The sequence below is a fragment of the Bubalus bubalis genome, chromosome 4 (assembly GCF_019923935.1).
Source record: "Bubalus bubalis isolate 160015118507 breed Murrah chromosome 4, NDDB_SH_1, whole genome shotgun sequence".
Lineage (NCBI taxonomy): Eukaryota > Metazoa > Chordata > Mammalia > Artiodactyla > Bovidae > Bubalus > Bubalus bubalis.
Window position 1 is genome coordinate 133,467,816 of NC_059160.1, and position 18,589 is coordinate 133,486,404.

Sequence of the window (18,589 nt, forward strand, 5' to 3'; positions counted from 1 at the left end):
TCTCATCCTCTGTCGTCCCCTTCTCCTCCTGCCCCCAATCCCTCCCAGCATCAGAGTCTTTTCCAATGAGTCAACTCTTCGCATGAGGTGGCCGAAGTACTGGAGTTTCAGCTTTAGCATCATTCCTTCCAAAGAAATCCCAGGACTGATCTTTAGAATGGACTGGTTGGATCTCCTTGCAGTCCAAGGGACTCTCAAGAGTCTTCTCCAACACCCCAGTTCAAAAGCCTCAATTCTTCGGTGCTCACCCTTCTTCACAGTCCAACTCTCACATCCGTACATGACCACGGGAAAAACCCTAGCCTTGACTAGACGAACCTTTGTTGGCAAAGTAATGTCTCTGCTTTTGAATATGCTATCTAGGTTGGTCATAACTTTCCTTCTAAGGAGTAAGCATCTTTTAATTTCATGGCTGCAGTCACCATCTGCAGTGATTTTGGAGCCCAGAAAAATAAAGTCTGACACTGTTTCCACTGTTTCCCCATCTATTTCCCATGAAGTGGTGGGACCGGATGCCATGATCTTCGTTTTCTGAATGTTGAGCTTTAAGCCAACTTTCTCACTCTCGTCTTTCACTTTCATCAAGAGGCTTTTGAGTTCCTCTTCACTTTCTGCCATAAGGGTGGTGTCATCTGCATATCTGAGGTAATTGATATTTCTCCCGGCAATCTTGATTCCAGTTTGTGTTTCTTCCAGTCCAGCGTTTCTCATGATATACTCTGCATATAAGTTAAATAAGCAGGGTGACAATATACCGCCTTGACGTACTCCTTTCCCAATTTGGAACCAGTCTGTTGTTCCATGTCCTGTTCTAACTGTTGCTTCCTGACCTGCATACAGATTTCTCAAGAGGCAGATCAGGTGGTCTGGTATTCCCATCTCTTTCAGAATTTTCCACAGTTTATTGTGATTCACACAGTCAAAGGCTTTGGCATAGTCAATAAAGCAGAAATAGATGTTTTTCTGGAACTCTCTTGCTTTTTCCATGATCCAGCGGATGTTGGCAATTTGATCTCTGGTTCCTCTGCCTTTTCTAAAACCAGCTTGAACATCAGGAAGTTCACAGTTCACATATTGCTGAAGCCTGGCTTGGAGAATTTTGAGCATTACTTTACTAGGGTGTGAGATGAGTGCAATTGTGCGGTAGTTTGAACATTCTTTGGCATTGCCTTTCTTTGGGACTGGAATGAAAACTGACCTTTTCCAGTCCTGTGGCCACTGCTGAGTTTTCCAAATTTGTTGGCATATTGAGTGCAGCACTTTCACAGCATCGTCTTTCAGGATTTGGAATAGCTCAACTGGAATTCCATCACCTCCACTAGCTTTGTTGGTAGTGATGCTTTCTAAGGCCCACTTGGCTTCACATTCCAGGATGTCTGCCCTAGGTCAGTGATCACACCATCGTGATTATCTTGGTCGTGAAGATCTTTTTTGTACAGTTCTTCTGTGTATTCTTGCCATCTCTTCTTAATATCTTCTGCTTCAGTTAGGTCCATACCATTTCTGTCCTTTATCGAGCTCACCTTTGCATGAAATGTTCCTTTGATAGCTCTAATTTTCTTGAAGAGATCCCTAGTCTTTCCCATTCTGTTTTTTTCCTCTATTTCTTTGCATTATCGCTGAGGAAGGCTTTCTTATCTCTTCTTGCTATTCTTTGGAACTCTGCATTCAGATGTTTATATCTTTCCTTTTCTCCTTTGCTTTTCACTTCTCTTCTTTTCACAGCTATTTGTAAGGCCTCCCCAGACAGCCATTTTGCTTTTTTGCATTTCTTTTCTATGGGAATGGTCTTGATCCCTGTCTCCTGTACAATGTCACGAACCTCATTCCATAGTTCATCAGGCACTCTATCTATCAGATCTAGGCCCTTAAATCTATTTCTCACTTCCACCTGAATGGTCTAGTGGTTTTCCCTACTTTCTTCAATTTAAGTCTGAATTTGGCAATAAGAAGTTCATGGTCTGAGCCACAGTCAGCTCCTGGTCTTGTTTTTGCTGACTGTATAGAGAGGCCATAATATCCGTAGTATAGATATGATCCAGAATTAGCTAAAGGCTATGTAATCTTCAGGCACTGAGTTGGCTTTTTTTTTTTTTTTTTTGCTATTCTTCACCCAAATAAAGAGGAATGTTTGCCTCATATTGTCATTGCTAGGTACATCATATGAAATTAAGGATACTGGGTTTCTGACTGGCAGGTAAGCCCACTTAGAAATCGCTCACGTGCTCTGTCACTGTAATCTGACCTGACCTTGGGCTTGGAGATCACATGGCAGTTAAGGTGGCCAGAACACGCAAATGTGGGGAGCATCCCTTTGAAAGAGTTCACCTATCTTGGCTCTGTGTAATGGGAACTCCTGCATGATTTTCTTTCTTCATTATGGACCCCCATAAGGTTCCCCAGAAAAGGGCTTGACCACAGCATGACAGCCTAATGGGGTAAGGCAGTGACTCTTCATGTGACTTGAGAGAATGCTGTGACCTTTAGTAAAGAGCTTTAAACTTTACTGCTTTAAAATGGGTGTACAGGGACTTCCCTGGATAAGACTTTGCCTTCCAATGCATAGGGCATCGGTTTGATCCCTAGTTGGGGAGCTGAGATCCCACAGGCCTCCTGGCCAAAAACATAAAACAGAAGAAATATTGTAACATTCAATAAAGACTTTAAAAATGGTCCATACCAAGATTCCTTAAAAAACTGGAAATAGAACTGTCATCAGTTCAGTTCAGTCGCTCAGTCGTGTCCAACTCTTTGTAACCCCATGAATCGCAGCACGCGAGGCCTCCCTGTTCATCACCATCTCCCGGAGTTCACTCAGACTCACATCCATCAAGTCGGTGATGCCATCCAGCCATCTCATCCTCTGTCGTCCCCTTTTCCTCCTGCCCCCAATCCCTCCCAGCATCAGAGTCTTTTCCAATGAGTCAGCTCTTCGCATGAGGTGGCCAAAGTACTGGAGTTTCAGCTTTAGCATCATTCCTTCCAAAGAACACCCAGGGCTGATCTCCTTCAGAATGGACTGGTTGGATCTCCTTGCAGTCCAAGGGACTCTCAAGAGTCTTCTCCAACACCACAGTTCAAAAGCATCAATTCTTCGGCGCTCAGCCTTCTTCACAGTCCACCTCTCACATCCATACATGACCACTGGAAAAACCATAGCCTTGACTAGATGGACCTTTGTTGGCAAAGTAATGTCTCTGCTTTTGAATATGCTATCTAGGTTGGTCATAACTTTCCTTCCAAGGAGTAAGCATCTTTTAATTTCATGGCTGCAGTCACCATCTGCAGTGATTTTGGAGCCCAGAAAAATAAAGTCTGACACTGCTTGCAATGTTTCCTCATCTATTTGCCATGAAGTGATGGGACCAGATGCCATGATCTTCGTTTTCTGAATGTTGAGCTTTAAGCCAACTTTCTCTCCTCTTTCACTTTCATCAAGAGGCTTTTTAGTTCCCCTTCACTTTCTGCCATACGGGTGGTGTCATCTGCATATGTGAGGTTATTGATATTTCTCCCGGCAATCTTGATTCCAGCTTGTGCTTCTTCCAGCCCAGCGTTTCTCATGATGTACTCTGCATATGAGTTAAATAAGCAGGGTGACAATATACAGCCTTGACGTACTCCTTTTCCTATTTGGAACCAGTCTGTTGTTCCATGTCCAGTTCTAACTGTTGCTTCCTAACCTGCATATAGGTTTCTGAAGAGGCAGGTCAGGTGGTCTGGTATTCCCATCTCTTGAAGAATTTTCCACATGACCCAGCAATGCCACTGCTGGGCATACACACTGAGGAAACCAGAATTGAAAGAGACATGTGTACCCCAGTGTTCATTGCAGCACTGTTTACCATAGCCAGGACATGGAAGCAACCTAGATGTCCATCAGCAGATGAATGGATAAGAAAGCTGTGGTACATATCCATAATGGAGTATTACTCAGCCTTTAAAAAGAATGTATTTGAATCAGTTCTAATGAGGTGGATGAACTGGAGCCTCTTATACAGAGTGAAGTAAGCCAGAAAGAAACGCACCAATACAGTATACTAACGCATATATATGGAATTTAGAAAGAAGGTAACAATAACCCTGTATGCGAGACAGCAAAAGAGACACAGATGTATTGAACAGTCTTTTGGACCCTGTGGGAGAGGGTGAGGGCAGAATGATATGGGAGAATGGTAGTGAAACATGTAAAATATCATATGTGAAATGAATTGCCAGTCCAGGTTTGATGCATGATTCAGGGTGCTCAGGGCTGGTGCACTGGGATGACACAGAGGGATGGGATGGGGAGAGAGGTGGGAGGAGGGTTCAGGATGGGGAACACATGTACACCTGTGGTGGATTCATGTCAATGTATGGCAAAACCAATAGAATATTGTAAAGTAAAATAAATTAATAAAAAAATAAAAAAAATAGTTATCTTTTACTAAATTTGAAAAAAAAATGGTCCACACCCGCCCCCCCCCCAAAAAAAAATAAATGGGTTTATAGAAGAATTGGCATGTTGAAAAATTGGGTGTGATGGTGATGTCATTTTCTTCTAGATAATGATATGAATAGTGTTGAATTGGTTTTTTTTTTTTTTTTTTTTTTTTTTATTTTTTATTTTCAAGGTCAGACAGCTGGTTGGTGGCAGCCAGGACCTGAAGATGCTTTTTGGACTTTGATTGTTTTTAATAAAATACAAATTATTTTCTTTAAATGTTGATTAGCATGCTCTCTTGAGCATGTAGACTGTGCCTGTATAGTGAGAAAAGTTCTGGCTAAAGCTGTAAGTTTTGCTGACTAGGGCTCTGAATTAGGTTCATTGTGGTGCATTAGAGGGACTGCCAAAGGGCTGGAGGCAAATTAATATGGTAAAATAAATGGTAAGGATTTTGTAATCCTTTGTATTTTGTTTGAACAGTCAGGTTTCAAGATCATCTTAAGGTTGGTTCTTCTGAAGTTGGCACCTGTTATTTCACTATTTTACTTTATCCAGGAGACATACAATAATGGCTTATTGTCATCTTATGAGTCAGTCTTTTCTTCAACTTAGGAATCCTTTCTGGTTTCTTAAAGAACAGCCTTTTACCTGATGTATTTAACATTTTGCATTTTATTTTGACTAAATAGATTGCTTTAGGGTTTGTCCTTTGGCTAATTCAACTATTATCTTGCTTTGTCTCTGGTTAGTACTCTTAAGTGTATGGACTTTGTCATTTATGTGATTATATGCCTGTCTTTTCATGTCCCCTCCCATGGAAAGGAGAGGAGCAGGCTGTGTTTTGCCATCACCTGTTTTCTGGCTCTTCCAGCCTCAGGCAACAGGCCTAGATGTGGCACCAGATCCAAAGATGAACCTTCTATAGATACCCGCCATGACCTGTGTGGCTTGCTTTGAAAACTCTGAGCAAAACTTGTCCCTAACAGATTGCGGAAACTAAGACCTAGAGTGGCTGTGGGACTGTGGAGGGAAATGTCATGATGCTGGGTGGGGTCGTGGAGAAGCCAGCAGTGGCCGTATGGGCCACGGGTAAGCTCTGGGGTTATAGGAAGGAGAAGCTGAGGCAGCAGAAGAAACCAGTCCACAGAAGGAAATGCAGTACAAAACAAAAACAACTTGAGAAGCAGATATACCAGAAGTGATTCATGCCTCTGGTGGGGAGCTGGCCGTTTGTGACATTTCTCAAGTTTGAATCAATGGGTGTCTTTGCAGTCTTCTTCCTTTCTCTTGATGTGGTTGAGAAACTGGAAGGCCTTGTAATTAAGTTTCAGATGGAAATGTATAAAAGGTATTCAATTGCTTGAATAATTTCATAATTATCCTCTTCAAAGGGAATCCCTGGTGGATTGGCAGTGAAGAATCTGCCTACAATGCAGTAAACTCCCTGCTTTTCAGGAGACAAGGGTTCGATTCCTTGGTTGGGAAGATTCTCTGGAGTAGGACATGGCAACCCACTCCAGTATTCTTGCCTGGGAAATTGCATGGACAGAGGAGCCTGGTGGGCCACAGTCCATTAGGTCGCGAGAGTCTGACACAGCTTAGTGATTAAACCACCACCTCTCAAAAGGTTATGCTTGTACTTGTTAACAAAATTTGGTGTGTGTGTGTGTGTGTGTGTAGAATAGTTTAACCCTTCAATGAATATCTCAAATTAAGTTGCATCTTTAAAGGAGCAATGCTCTCTAAATAAGACATAAGACATCCTTCCACAATGGGTCATTAAATTATGTATATAGTAGCACATACACATGAATTCTATTCAGACAGAGTGCTCATCATATGTGGTTGTGGTTTAGTGGCTAAGTCATGTCTGACTCTTGTGACCCCTTGGACTGTAGCCCACCAAGCTCTTCTGTCCGTGGGATTTCTCAGGTAAGGATACTGGCGTGGGTTGCCATTCCCTTCTCCAGGGGATCTTCCTGACACAGGGATTGAACCCCAATTTTCTGCATTGCAGATGGATTCTTTACCGTTTGAGCCACCAGGGAAGCTCATTCATCACATACTGGTATGGTATGTTTTCATGTATAAAAATATACCATACCAGTATATGATGAACACTCTGAATAGAATTCATATATATGTGTGTGTGTGTGTGTGTGTGTGTGTGTGTGTATATATATATACATATATGTATTTGTATATGAATAGTATTCTTATTCCCTGGTGGCTCAGATGGTAAAGCATCTGCCTACAATGCAGGAGACCCAGGTTCGATCCCTGGGTTGGGAAGATCCTCTGGAGAAGGAAATGGCAACCCACTCCAGTACTCTTGCCTGGAAAATTCCATGGACGGAGGAGTGTCGTAGGCTACAGTCCATGGGGTCTCAAAGAGTCGGACACGACTAAGCGACTTCACTTTCACTTTCTCTTTTCAGTATTCTTATTCAGGGTGTTTCTTTTTGGTAGCCAGTTGCCAGCATTATTTAAAGAATCATAAGGTTATCATTGCTGTTAATATCTTTGGTGGAAAAAGGTTGTGCTGTCCTTATTTTCCAAAATGGTTTTCTTGTGGTCTTTTACTGTACATTGTGGGATTTCCTCCTTCACCTTGGACATTGGCACTAACATGGTTTTAGTCAGTGTTATACTTTTTGAGGGAAGTTTAAAGTCAGCCAGCAAGCAGAGTGATTAGTACAGCTGTCCAACGTTTTCCGTGTTTCTTAGTAGTGGTTAGGGAGAACACGTTGTTACTCTTTGCCTCTTTAAGTAACATTATCCTTGAATTAAATTATTAAATATCCCGAATGTTACACTCTTATTTTGTATGTTCAGCAGTCGTGGCTTGTCCAAACTAGTTCTTTGGCAGGTTTTTATTTCATTGGAGGCAAATTCCTTCTTGAAAGGAGCTGCCTTTTGTCACTGTAAGTGGTAAAAAAAAAAAAAAAAAAAAAAAAGGTTTCATTCCCTCTTTTCCCCCTTGGTGAAATCAGAGTGATCTAGGAGGAGTATATAAGCGTGCCTTTCTTCCTTAGCATTTATTACTTTTAGTACATTTGTCACCCTAGATTATCATTTACTTACTAAAATTTTCTGCTGCTTAATGGTTAAAGTGATGATGATTGGGAATGAAGGAATTTAGCCAGAGGTGAAACCAACTACAGGCAAATATTATGTACAGAGGCTTCTGTGTTTCCTTCTCGGTTTTCTTTCTTGAGTTCACAATGAATTAGTTTTTTGACAGAGGGGGGAAAAAAATCTTCAATTCCCATGTGCCTGTTTACTTTGGAGTTACCAAGAAACCTGAATCCCATGCGAATAAGAAAACTTTAAACTCAGTGAGCTTGGAGTTGTTTTCTTAAATAGAACATCTTCCTGTTATATTTTTCTATGGGATTTTCCAAGACAATGGCCCAAATCCATGTGTAAGTCGCTAGGAGGTGCTGTTTGGGAAGCTCTGTGGTGTGGTCCCTAGGTTGGTAGGTTGGGAGAGCCTAAATTTTTCCTGGTTTCAGCCAGTAGATTGAGAGGGAATATTAATAAAGTTGAGGAAATAGTATATTTCAGTATTTAATTGGAACATGAATGTGTGTTTCTTCTCATTTGTGAGTAGCACTTCACTTTAGCTTCCCTCTCACACATTAAAAAATACAGTGTGTTAACCTCATAATCTATCAACCTGGAGACTTCTTCTGTTACCTTCTGATTTTATGGACATACTAAAGTGAAAAAAGTGAAGTTGCTCAGTCGTGTCTGACTCTTTGTGGCCCCAAGGACTGTAGTCTACCAGGCTCCTCTGTTCATGGGATTTTCCAGGCAGGAGTACTGGAGTGGGTTGCTATTTCCTTCTCCAGTGGAAATACTAGAGGAGAAATAATTTCTGCCTTCAGAGAGCCTTCAAGCAGAAGGGAATGATGTTCCCAAGAAGAGGTTAGAATGAAAGATTAAGTACAGGCTTTATAAAGATGCTCTTGAGAATCCCTTGGACTGCAAGGAGATCCAACCAGTCCATCCTAAAGGAGATCAGTCCTGGGTGTTCATTGGAAGGACTGATGTTGAAGCTGAAACTCCAATACTTTGGCCACCTAATGTGAAGAGCTGACTCATTTGAAAAGACCCTGATGCTGGGAAAGATTGAGGGTAGGAGGAGAAGGGGACAACACAGAATGAGGTGGTTGGATGGCATCACTGGCTCGATGGACATGAGTTTGGGTATGCTCTGGGAGTTGGTGATGGACAGGGAGGCCTGGCATGCTGCAGTTTTTGGGGTCTCCAAGAGTCGGACACGACTGAGTGACTGAACTGAACTGAACTTACAAAGATGCCAAGGAGGCCATTTGTGAGACAGTTTCCACCCTCCCTGTGAGCTCGATACTGTCCAGGTGCAGGACTGTGGGAGAAGAGAAGGTTTCCATCTGACCCTTGTCCTCGGAAGGGTCACACTTAAGGAGAAGTGGCACTGGAGTGCAGGCCAGCATGGCGACAGTAATAGAGAAAACAGAAGGAGTGATTTGTTCTACTCAGAAAAGTCAGGGAAGGCTGCCCTCAGGAGAAAGTGTTTGAGTAGGAAAGGTAAAGGGTGTATGTTGATTAAGATTAGGGCAGGCCTTGTGAAGAGTTTCTGAGCAGAGAGCAGGGTTGAGATTAGATTAAGGTGTTTTCTAGACCATTCCACCACCTACATGGTTTAATGGAGGCAAGATGGAAAGGCAGTCCTTGCGGAAAGGACCTCCTGAGTGCCTTTGCAATGGCAAAATAACTGACAGTGGAGAGAGGACTTCCCTGGTGGCCCAGTGGTTAAGAATATGCATGCCAGTACAGGGAACATGGGTTTGATCCCTGGTCCGGGAAGTTCATGTGCTGCGGGACATCTGAGCCCGTGTGCCACAACTCCTGAAGCCTGTGTGCTCTAGAGCTCGTGCTCCACCACCAGAGAAGTCCCTTCAGTAAACCCGAATACTGCGACTAGAGAAAGCCTGAGCAAAGTATCGCGGACCCTACACAGTAGGAAGAGAAGGACAGTGGAGAATGTTTTTCTGTCCTATGACCTAGAGAGCAAATGAGTTAAAAGTGATATATATATATATATATATATATATATATATATATATATATATATATATGTAATGGCACCCCACTCCAGTACTCTTGCCTGGAAAATCCCATGGACAGAGGAGCCTGGTAGGCTGCAGTCCATGGGGTCGCTAGGAGTTGGACACGACTGAGCGACTTCACTTTCAGTTTTCACTTTCATGCATTGGAGAAGGTAATGGCAACCCACTCCAGTGTTCTTGCCTGGAGAATCCCAGGGATGGGGGAGCCTGGTGGGCTGCCGTCTATGGGGTCGCACAGAGTCGGACAAAACTGAAGTGACTTAGCATAGCATAGCATATGAATGAAATGGAAGGTTGAGAGGGTGAGTAGAAGGTTTGGAAGTTCAGATTAAATTTAGGAAATCATACTGTTGTATTCATTGTGCATTGAAAGATGATGAGAATTAAAGATGATAGCCAGGATAACCAGACATTTTGTGTTGATTTGTTTTGCAGCTTCTGACTTCTTTGTAAGTGCTGGGTTGAGGGATTTATTATTACTTTTTTCTTCCCTCTCCTTTCCTGGAGGGGAAATGCATTCCCAGGAAGATTAACTTTTAAATGTGCTTTGAAACATGGGTTTTCAACTATTGTAATACCTTCATTGTATTTTGGATGATAACATTTCCAAGTTTGGAATGATGGCTATAAAATAAATAACATTTAACTAACCTCCTATGATAGGCAGTTTTAAAAACTGTATTTTCCAGGAAGACGGTTGAAAGCTTTGGCTTTGCAGTTTACTTCTGGCTGTGTTTTATGGGAGTCAAACTAAAACTTGAGACCAGTGATTCCAGTTTGGCAAATATTAGAAAATTTGGTTCTGTTTGTTTAAAATGAAAACTTCTCTTAAAGAAATTGTTGGCCATCAACGATTTAGCACATTCTAGTAATAGCATTAAACCGCCATTATGCAGTGATGAACAAGTACAGAGAAGGCTAGGAATATTCGAGATCCAGTATTACATGCAAAATAAATATAGCCAATTCTTTTTTCAGATGAAGAGTTTCTAACTGAATTAAGTGGAATTCATATTCCCTTTCCCATTTCCCCAGACTCTACTATTAACCATTTTGGAGTTGGCAAACTCTTCATCTATAACCATGTGCTTAACCCTCATTGGTATAGGTTTGCCTGAGGACCTTTTAAAACCTGTTGATGGCTAAACTAGAGATTCTGGTTTAATTGCTCTGGAAGTAAAGCTTGAGCATTAGTGTTCCCCCACCTCCCCCAAACTGCCAAAGTGACTTAAATTTGCAGCCAAGGTTGGGAGCCGCTGATGTGGCATGTGGGCAAGCGCAAAGAGAAATTATAAATTTGTTTTGGTCTCTAATGCTGATTAAAAGGAAGGAATTGTATATATTTTGTGTGTTTGTGTCAATTAACAATGGGTTTCACTTTCTGATGAGTTTCATTCTCTTAGGACTAAATGCTCCATGGTATGATTTCCAAGGGAGTATAACTGTGGAACGCTAGTTCTATATTATGTTAATAAATATTGTACTTTTAAACGTTCCATGTTTAGGTAAGTTTGAGGAATGCTGTTATGTACAATTAAAACAGGTTCTTTCCTGCAGAACTGCCTGCAGCCACTAATGTGTTAGTTATTTCTAATTTGTGAATTTGTTAGAGGAATATATATTATGCAACATTTCATAATTTTTTTTGGGGTGAAAAGATTGTTTAATTTTATAGACTATCAGTGAATCATTTAGAAATTCATTTTTCCCCACCAACCAAGATTTGTGTTAGGGCTGGATGTAATGCAGTCTTACAAAGGAGGCTTTCTTTCTTTTTTTTTTAAACTTTTTATTTTATGTTGGAGTATAGTGGCTCAGACAGTAAAGAATCTGCCTGCAGTGCAGGAGACCCGGGTTCTAACCCTGGGTCAGAAAGATGTCCTGGAGGAGGGCATGGCAACCCACTTCACTATTCTTGCCTGGAGAATTCCATGGATACAGGACTTGTTGCGCTACAGTCCATGGGGTTGCAGAGTTGGACACGACTGAGCGACTAACAGTTTCCCTTTCACATAGCTGATTAACAATACTGTGATAGTTTCAGGTGAGTGTCAACAAAGGAGGCTTTCTTAAAAAATATATGTCCTCAGTGGGCTTTATGATAAGGGTGAGAGTGTAAATCATTTCAAAGTACATGATTTTTGCCTAGAACACAACCATTACCCTTTGATAAATGTGCTCAGTTTCTTTAACATCTCTCCACTGCCTCCCAGAAAAAGCTAAATGTCTACCCTTTGGCATTGGATGTTCATTACAGTCTGGTTCCTTCCTGCTTATCCTTATCCCTTCTTCCCTTCCTGATTTATGCCATGCCCTCATTCTGAATCAACCAGTGGATCAAACAAATGAGAGATGTCAATATTGTAAAGAACTAAACTAGGAGCCATGAGATCTGAGTTCAAGTCACAAACCATGAAATCTTAGGCAAGTCATTTGGTTGTTGAGACTCACTGCTCTTACTTAAAAAAATGGGGTCTGTTCATCATAGAATTAGTGTTAAAAGTCAGTTGAAACTGAGCAGTTCCAAATCGGTTGAAATTGAAAAGCTTTGAGAAAATGTGAGACGGAATGGGATTCTTCTGAGATCCTCCTGTATGGGTGCTTGCGTCTTTGAGATTGAGGGAAGCCTGCAGAGCTTTATTGTTTCAGGATGGGACCACATGTCTTTACTTCTTTATATTCTGGCTGCTCCATGTGCCTCGCAGGTTCCCCGATCAGAGATCAAACCAAGGCCCACAGCAGTGAAAGCGTGCAGTCCTAACCACTGGACCGCCAGGGGGTTCCCAGGATAGAGTCCCCATATCTTTAATTGCTTGAGAACAAAAGCCACATACACGTCTATAATATTTGTGGTAACTTTTTTCAGTTTAGTATTAGTAGTAGTAACTTTTATTTGGGAATACCACTTTCTGGATTCTTATGTGGAGAAAAGATTCCATTTGTTTATTTTTTATTGAAATATATTAATTTTTTTTTTTTTTTTTTGGTATTTGACAGTAAGAATATTTTCTTCCTCAGTGGCTTTTCCCCCCTTTTTGTTTCCTTGAGGTGGTGTCGGTGGTGCCAAGTTTTCATGCAGTGGGATAGTTTTCACTGTTATTACTAGAAATCCTCATGCCGCATTGTTTCAGGGTGGAGAATTGTCAGGGAACGATGGGCTGTGGCTGGGGGAGGTTTGCTACCAATAAAGAATCATCAGGGCCCACCAGAGTCTCATTTTGGATGCAAAAATCTTTCTGTTCTGCTTGGCAGAAGAAGATAAAAAGAAAATCTAGACAACTCTTTGATTCAGGAGCTGCCAGTTCTCTCTGGGCGCACGGAATGTTTCGTGTCTCAGCCACAAGAATTTGCCATTTTGGTTCACGTGTGCGTTGTCTTCCCTCCTCACGCCTGCTCTGCTTTCAGCTTGTGGCTTCGTGGCTCTTGGCTCTGACCCATCAGAGTCCTTTGAAGACCACTCACAAACCACTTGTTCTGCAGCCAGTTGGCCTGTTAGTAGGGGGTATGAGCCACGCATCATGATGGTTTTGAAAGCTTTTATTGAACACTGGCTGTGGGGCACTCTCAGGCCTCTGCAAGAACGTGACAAGACGGGAGAGTCTGTTGGTTGCTGATTATGAGTGGAGGTATTTATTTGGGCATCAGTATAGGTTTGGATAGGGGCTTCTCAGTGGGTAAAGAATCTGCCTGCAATGCAGGAGACATAAGTTCGATCCTTGGGTGAGGGAAGATCCCCTGGAGGAGGGCATGGCAACCTGCTCCAGTGTCCTTGCCTGGAGAATCCCATGGACAGAGGAGCCTGGCGGGCTCTAGTCCATGTGACCGCAGAGTTGGACACGACTGAGCGATGGAGCACCACCACCGCATAGGTTTGGATGTTGTAACTGGCAGTTAAGTTGGTACAGGCATGATGGACCAGTACTGTGGGGATCCACTTAAATGGGACCTGTAAGGTGAAGAAGACCAGGAATGTTGGACAGATATGAGACAGGAAGATACAGGGATGGATATGAAATGGGAATGAAGAGTCTTGCTAGCATCTAGTGGTATGGAGGAGAACAGGAAAGAATTAAGGATGACTTCAACATTTCTCATATGAAAAGAACATAGTATCATCTAGCAGGAGAGTTGTTTAGGAGAAATGCGTTGAAGCCAAGTTGGAGATGTTTGATAGCGTGTAGCTGAGAAATCAGGGCTGGAAATAGTGACTTATTTGGAATCACTTGCATTGTTCCAGTAATGGTGAGGTGGTTCCTGTAAAATTGCCTATAAACTGAGAATTTTCTTATCCAACTTCTTAACATTATGGAAAATAATCATTACATTTTATGGTAAGTAATGATGGAATTTTTAAAAAGGAGATTAAAAAAAAATGACTAGAAGATATCCAGTAGGAAATGTGGGGCATATGTGTATTCTTTTTTTTTGGGGCCGTGCCCTACACGGTTTGTGGAATCTTAGTTCCCTGACCAGGAATGGAACCTACACCCCCTGCAGTGGAAGCATGGATTTTTAACCACTGGACCACCAGTGAAGTCTCTGTGTGTATTCTTTTTGAAATGTGGGTCTGAATTTGGAATAACTCAAGCTTCAGTAAAAGCTTCATTTTCTTTGGCTCTTGCTTTCTTTGCTGTCATCTTGTCTCAGGCTCCTCTCCCCTGACTCTCCTGCACTCACTTCTGAGATGCAGGCCAGTGTCTCACGGCCACATATGCACAGGTGGTCACACAGGGTTCAGAGACCTGAAAGTTCCTTCCTCCAGAGGGCCACGCGTGTCACACCAGCCTCCCCAGTGGTTTTGTGGCACAATCATAATGAGAAAGGAGTGTACCAGTTTATTAATAGCTGGTTATTGGGAAAAGAGCATTGAATGAAAAGAAAGAAGAGGGAGCTAATCCCAGTGTTGAATCTCTTTTCTAAGTCTCTGGTTCCTTATTCATTAAGGGAGGGCAGAACCATCTGGTCTAAAGCTGTGATTCTCTGCTTTTTAGTATACAGAAATAAGATCCATATCCATACTATAAGTATTCCCAATAAATCAGGAGAGTGTCCAAGTAGCAGCTCATAGAGTATATTTATTCTTCTTCATGGGAGATTTAGCAACACTCTTACATTTGCCAAGGCTTTTATTTTCCTAAACTCCCCAGTAAGATAGGGCAGCAGGAAGGTCTTCAACTGTTAAAGAAGTTTGATAAGCAAGCTCATCACCGAAATTCATCCGGGGTCATCTTCTTGGAAACCATGTGATGATAAATGGGGCATACACAAAAAAGATTTATGATTTGCCCTGAGCCTCATGACCAGCTCTTGTTAACTGTTAATTTTGGACAGAAATGGTAACTTCTCATTAATCATAAGGAAATATTATTTTGTACTCCCCTTTCTGGTGGAGGCAATATATAATAAGCTAAGCAATTTAAGTGTGTCAGAACTGATTGGGTGAGAAAAAGAATTGAATCCACAGGATTATTTTTGTGGCAGGTTCACATCATATGCCTTACCTTTGTTTAGTGACAACATTCCTTGCAGATTTTGTTCACTATTTGGGTACTGAAAGGTTTTGCTTTTGTAGAAAGAAGCAAGTTATGGTAGAGCACTTATATCAAAATGTTTACTTGTAAACTGGTAGGGGCTTTCATTAATAACTAGTTTTTATTCATACTGAACAATGCTGAATTGTGGCTTCTTTACATGTGACATTTTAAAAGATTTTTAAATTTTTTAATAAAATTTACTTATTTTTAATTGGAGAATAATTGCTTAAAATTTTGTGTTGGCTTCTGCTATATGAATCAGCCATAGGTGAATCAGCCATAGGTATACATATGTGCATAGGTATACATAGGTATTCATTAAAAAAGCAAGAGAGTTCCAGAAAAACATCTACTTCTGCTTTATTGACTATGCCAAAGCTTTTGACTGTGTGGATCACAACAAACTGTGGAAAATTCTTCAAGAGATGGGAATACCAGACCACCTGACCTGCCTCTTGAGAAACCTATATGCAGGTCAGGAAGCAACAGTTAGAATTGGACATGGAACAACAGACTGGTTCCAAATCAGGAAAGGAGTACATCAAGGCTGTATACTGTCATCCTGATTATTTTAACTTATATGCAGAGTACATCATGAGAAACGCTGGGCTGGATGAAACACAAGCTGGAATCAAGATTGCTGGGCGAAATGTCAATAACCTCAGATATGCAGATGACACCACCCTTCTGGCAGAAAGTGAAGAAAATCTAAAGAGCCTCTTGATGAAAATGAAAGAGGAGAGTGAAAAAGTTGGCTTAAAACTCAACATTCAGAAAACTAAGATCGTGGCATTTGGTCCCATCACTTCCTGGCAAATAGATGGGGAAACAATGGAAACAGTGACAGATTTTATTTTGGGGGGCTCCAAAATCACTGCAGATGGTGACTTCAGCCATGAAATTAAAAGATGCTTGCTCCTTGGAAGAAAAGTTATGACCAACCTAGACAGTATATTAAAAAGCAGAGACGTTACTTTGCTGACAAATGTCCGTCTAGTCAAAGCTGTGGTTTTTCCAGTAGTCATGTATGGGTGTAAGAGTTGGACTATAAAGAAAGCTGAGCACTGATTCTTTTGAACTGTGGTGTTGGGGAAGACTCTTGAGAGTCCCTTGGACAGGAAGGAGATCCAACCAATCCATCATAAAGGAAATCAGTCCTGAATATTCATTGGAAGGACTGATGCTGAAGCTGAAACTCCAATACTCTGGCCACCTGATGTGAAGAACTAACTCATTTGTAAAGACCCTAATGCTAGGAAAGGTTGAAGGCAGGAGGAGAAGGGAATGACAGAGGATGAGATGGTTGGATGGCATCACCAACTCAATGGACATGAGTTTGAGCAAGCTCCGGGAGTTGGTGCTGGACAGGGAGGCCTGGCATGCTGCAGTCCATGGGGTTGCAAAGAATTGGACACGACTAAGTGACTGAACTGAACTGATACATATGTGCCCTCCGTCTTGAACCTCCCTTCCACCCCACTCCGTCCCTCTAGGTTGTCTCAGATCTCCTGATTTGAGCTCCCTGCATCATAAATAGCGAATTTCCACTGGCTACCTAATTTTGTATGTGGTAATGTAATATGTTTCAGTGCTACTCTCTCAATTTGTCCCACTCTTTCCTTTCCCCACTGTGTGGGGAAAAAGATTTTTAGATTAAAAAAATTTTTTTTAATCTTTTGGCTGTACTGCATGGCATGTGTAATCTTAGTTCCCTGATGAGGGATTGAACCTGCGCCCCCTGTGTTGGTAGCATGGAGTCTTAACCACTGGACCACCAGGGAAGTCCCAACATGTGAAATTTTAAGGTGTTTTAAGTCATTATATTCTAAAGAACTTTCAGACTGCCTTTCTTTCCTTCTTGTGAGTTTTTAATTCCAGAGCCCCCAAAATTTTACATATGCATCATTTGCCTAAATCTTAAAATGGTTGTTGCAGCCATGGAATTAAGTTATTCAATACGTATTTGTTGGTCGAGTGAATGAAATGATTTACTCATTAAAAAATTTGAGAGACTTTTTAATGTGTGCCAGGTGCTGTGTTGGGCATACAGTGGTGAGCAATTTAGATGTAAGTTCTGTCGTTTTGGAGCAAATGGAAATTTTACTGAAGGATATAGAAAGAATACAAGAATATAAGCAAATAAAATAATGATTGATTATAATCCATTTTGAAAGAAACATCCAGTGTATGGAAATGGGGAAAGACTTACTAAATGGATGAACACATCAAGTTGAAAACTCAGTTTTTCTAAACAAAGTAATTTCAGGAGACAGCTAAATTTTAATCATTTGTTTGGAATAGACAAAAGCTTTTTAAAGTATTTGCTTCAGCTTTCAAAAGCAATTCTTTACCCTCCCACTTAGACTAGCACGTCTAAGAAATCTTACCCATGAAGGATATAATTGTCTTTTCTGTATTTGTCTTTATTGGAATTCTTTTACAGTTCTTCCAAAACAGTACTACATTCCTTAGAGTTAAGCCTCAGCAGGAATAACGAAGCATCTCATTTGATGTGTTTCCATTACCTGTGATGTCAAGACAATTGGTAAATAATTTCTTTTTATAGGGCAACCAAAGGGAGGGAGGGAGGGGAGCAAAGACTGATTTAACCCCAGCTAAACATTTGGATCCTCAGGAAATGATTTAGGGATGCTTTATCATGTGATGGCTGCTATTCATTATCTACTCTGTGTTGGATAAGACTTGGGGTTTTGTTTGCCTTTCAAATCAGGGCAACACTCAGATTGTGGTTTTGCTGTCGTGCCCTTTCTTCATGTCGGAATTTTTCTAGGGCTTGTTGCAAATTCAGAGGCAAGATATTTGCTTTCCTTAGGTTCGGGGATGATTTGGCGCCATCTAGGTTGATTTTGTTGTTGGGTTTTTTTTCCGCTTTCCCTGCAAGAATAGTTTCAAGCCGTGACGGCAGATGGAAGGAAATGTTCTAGTGGTGTCTTCGTGCCGGGAGCTAGTCAACTATCGATTAGTCTTAGATGAATCGTTTATAACTTTAAGTTCTAATAATACAGTAGAGCTTATCACCTGTGTTTTAGGAAGCCATTAGTTTCTCTACTTTCTAAGGAAGGATGAGTTGGCTACGTGGTTACTAATATGGTTAGATGGAGAAAACCCCACGTGAGGGATTCTTTGTTTTTTTGTTATTGTGGTAAAATACACATATCATAACATTTATCCTTTTAACCATGTTTACGTATACAGTTCACTGGCATTAAGTACATTCACGTTTTTGTACTACTTAAATTCTTGCTGTAAAAATAGCAACTCATCTGAATTGTATTTTAACATTGAGATAGCCACTTGTTTATAGGGAAAAAAATTCATACTGAATCACAGAAACAAGATATTTTGCTAGAAAGATAAAATTTGAGATTGTAATAGCTTTGCTGCATATTGACCTGGAGTAGCCAGGACTCTCAGAGGTCAGCTTTGCACATTTCAGTGAACAGTGTCCAGCCCAGATGCTGGGAAAGATTGAAAGCAAAAGGAGAAAGGGGTGG

At 41.2% G+C, this 18,589-nt stretch overlaps 1 protein-coding gene and 1 non-coding gene across 6 annotated transcripts in view; both read left to right on the forward strand.

Annotated features, from left to right (window-relative positions):
• Nucleotides 1–18,589, forward strand: part of BICC1 (BicC family RNA binding protein 1) — a 349,763-nt gene that overhangs the window by 114,641 nt on the left and 216,533 nt on the right. The window lies entirely within an intron of this gene.
• TRNAC-ACA lies at nt 6,647–6,718 on the forward strand. The gene has a single exon. It is a non-coding gene; the product is annotated as a tRNA-Cys (tRNA).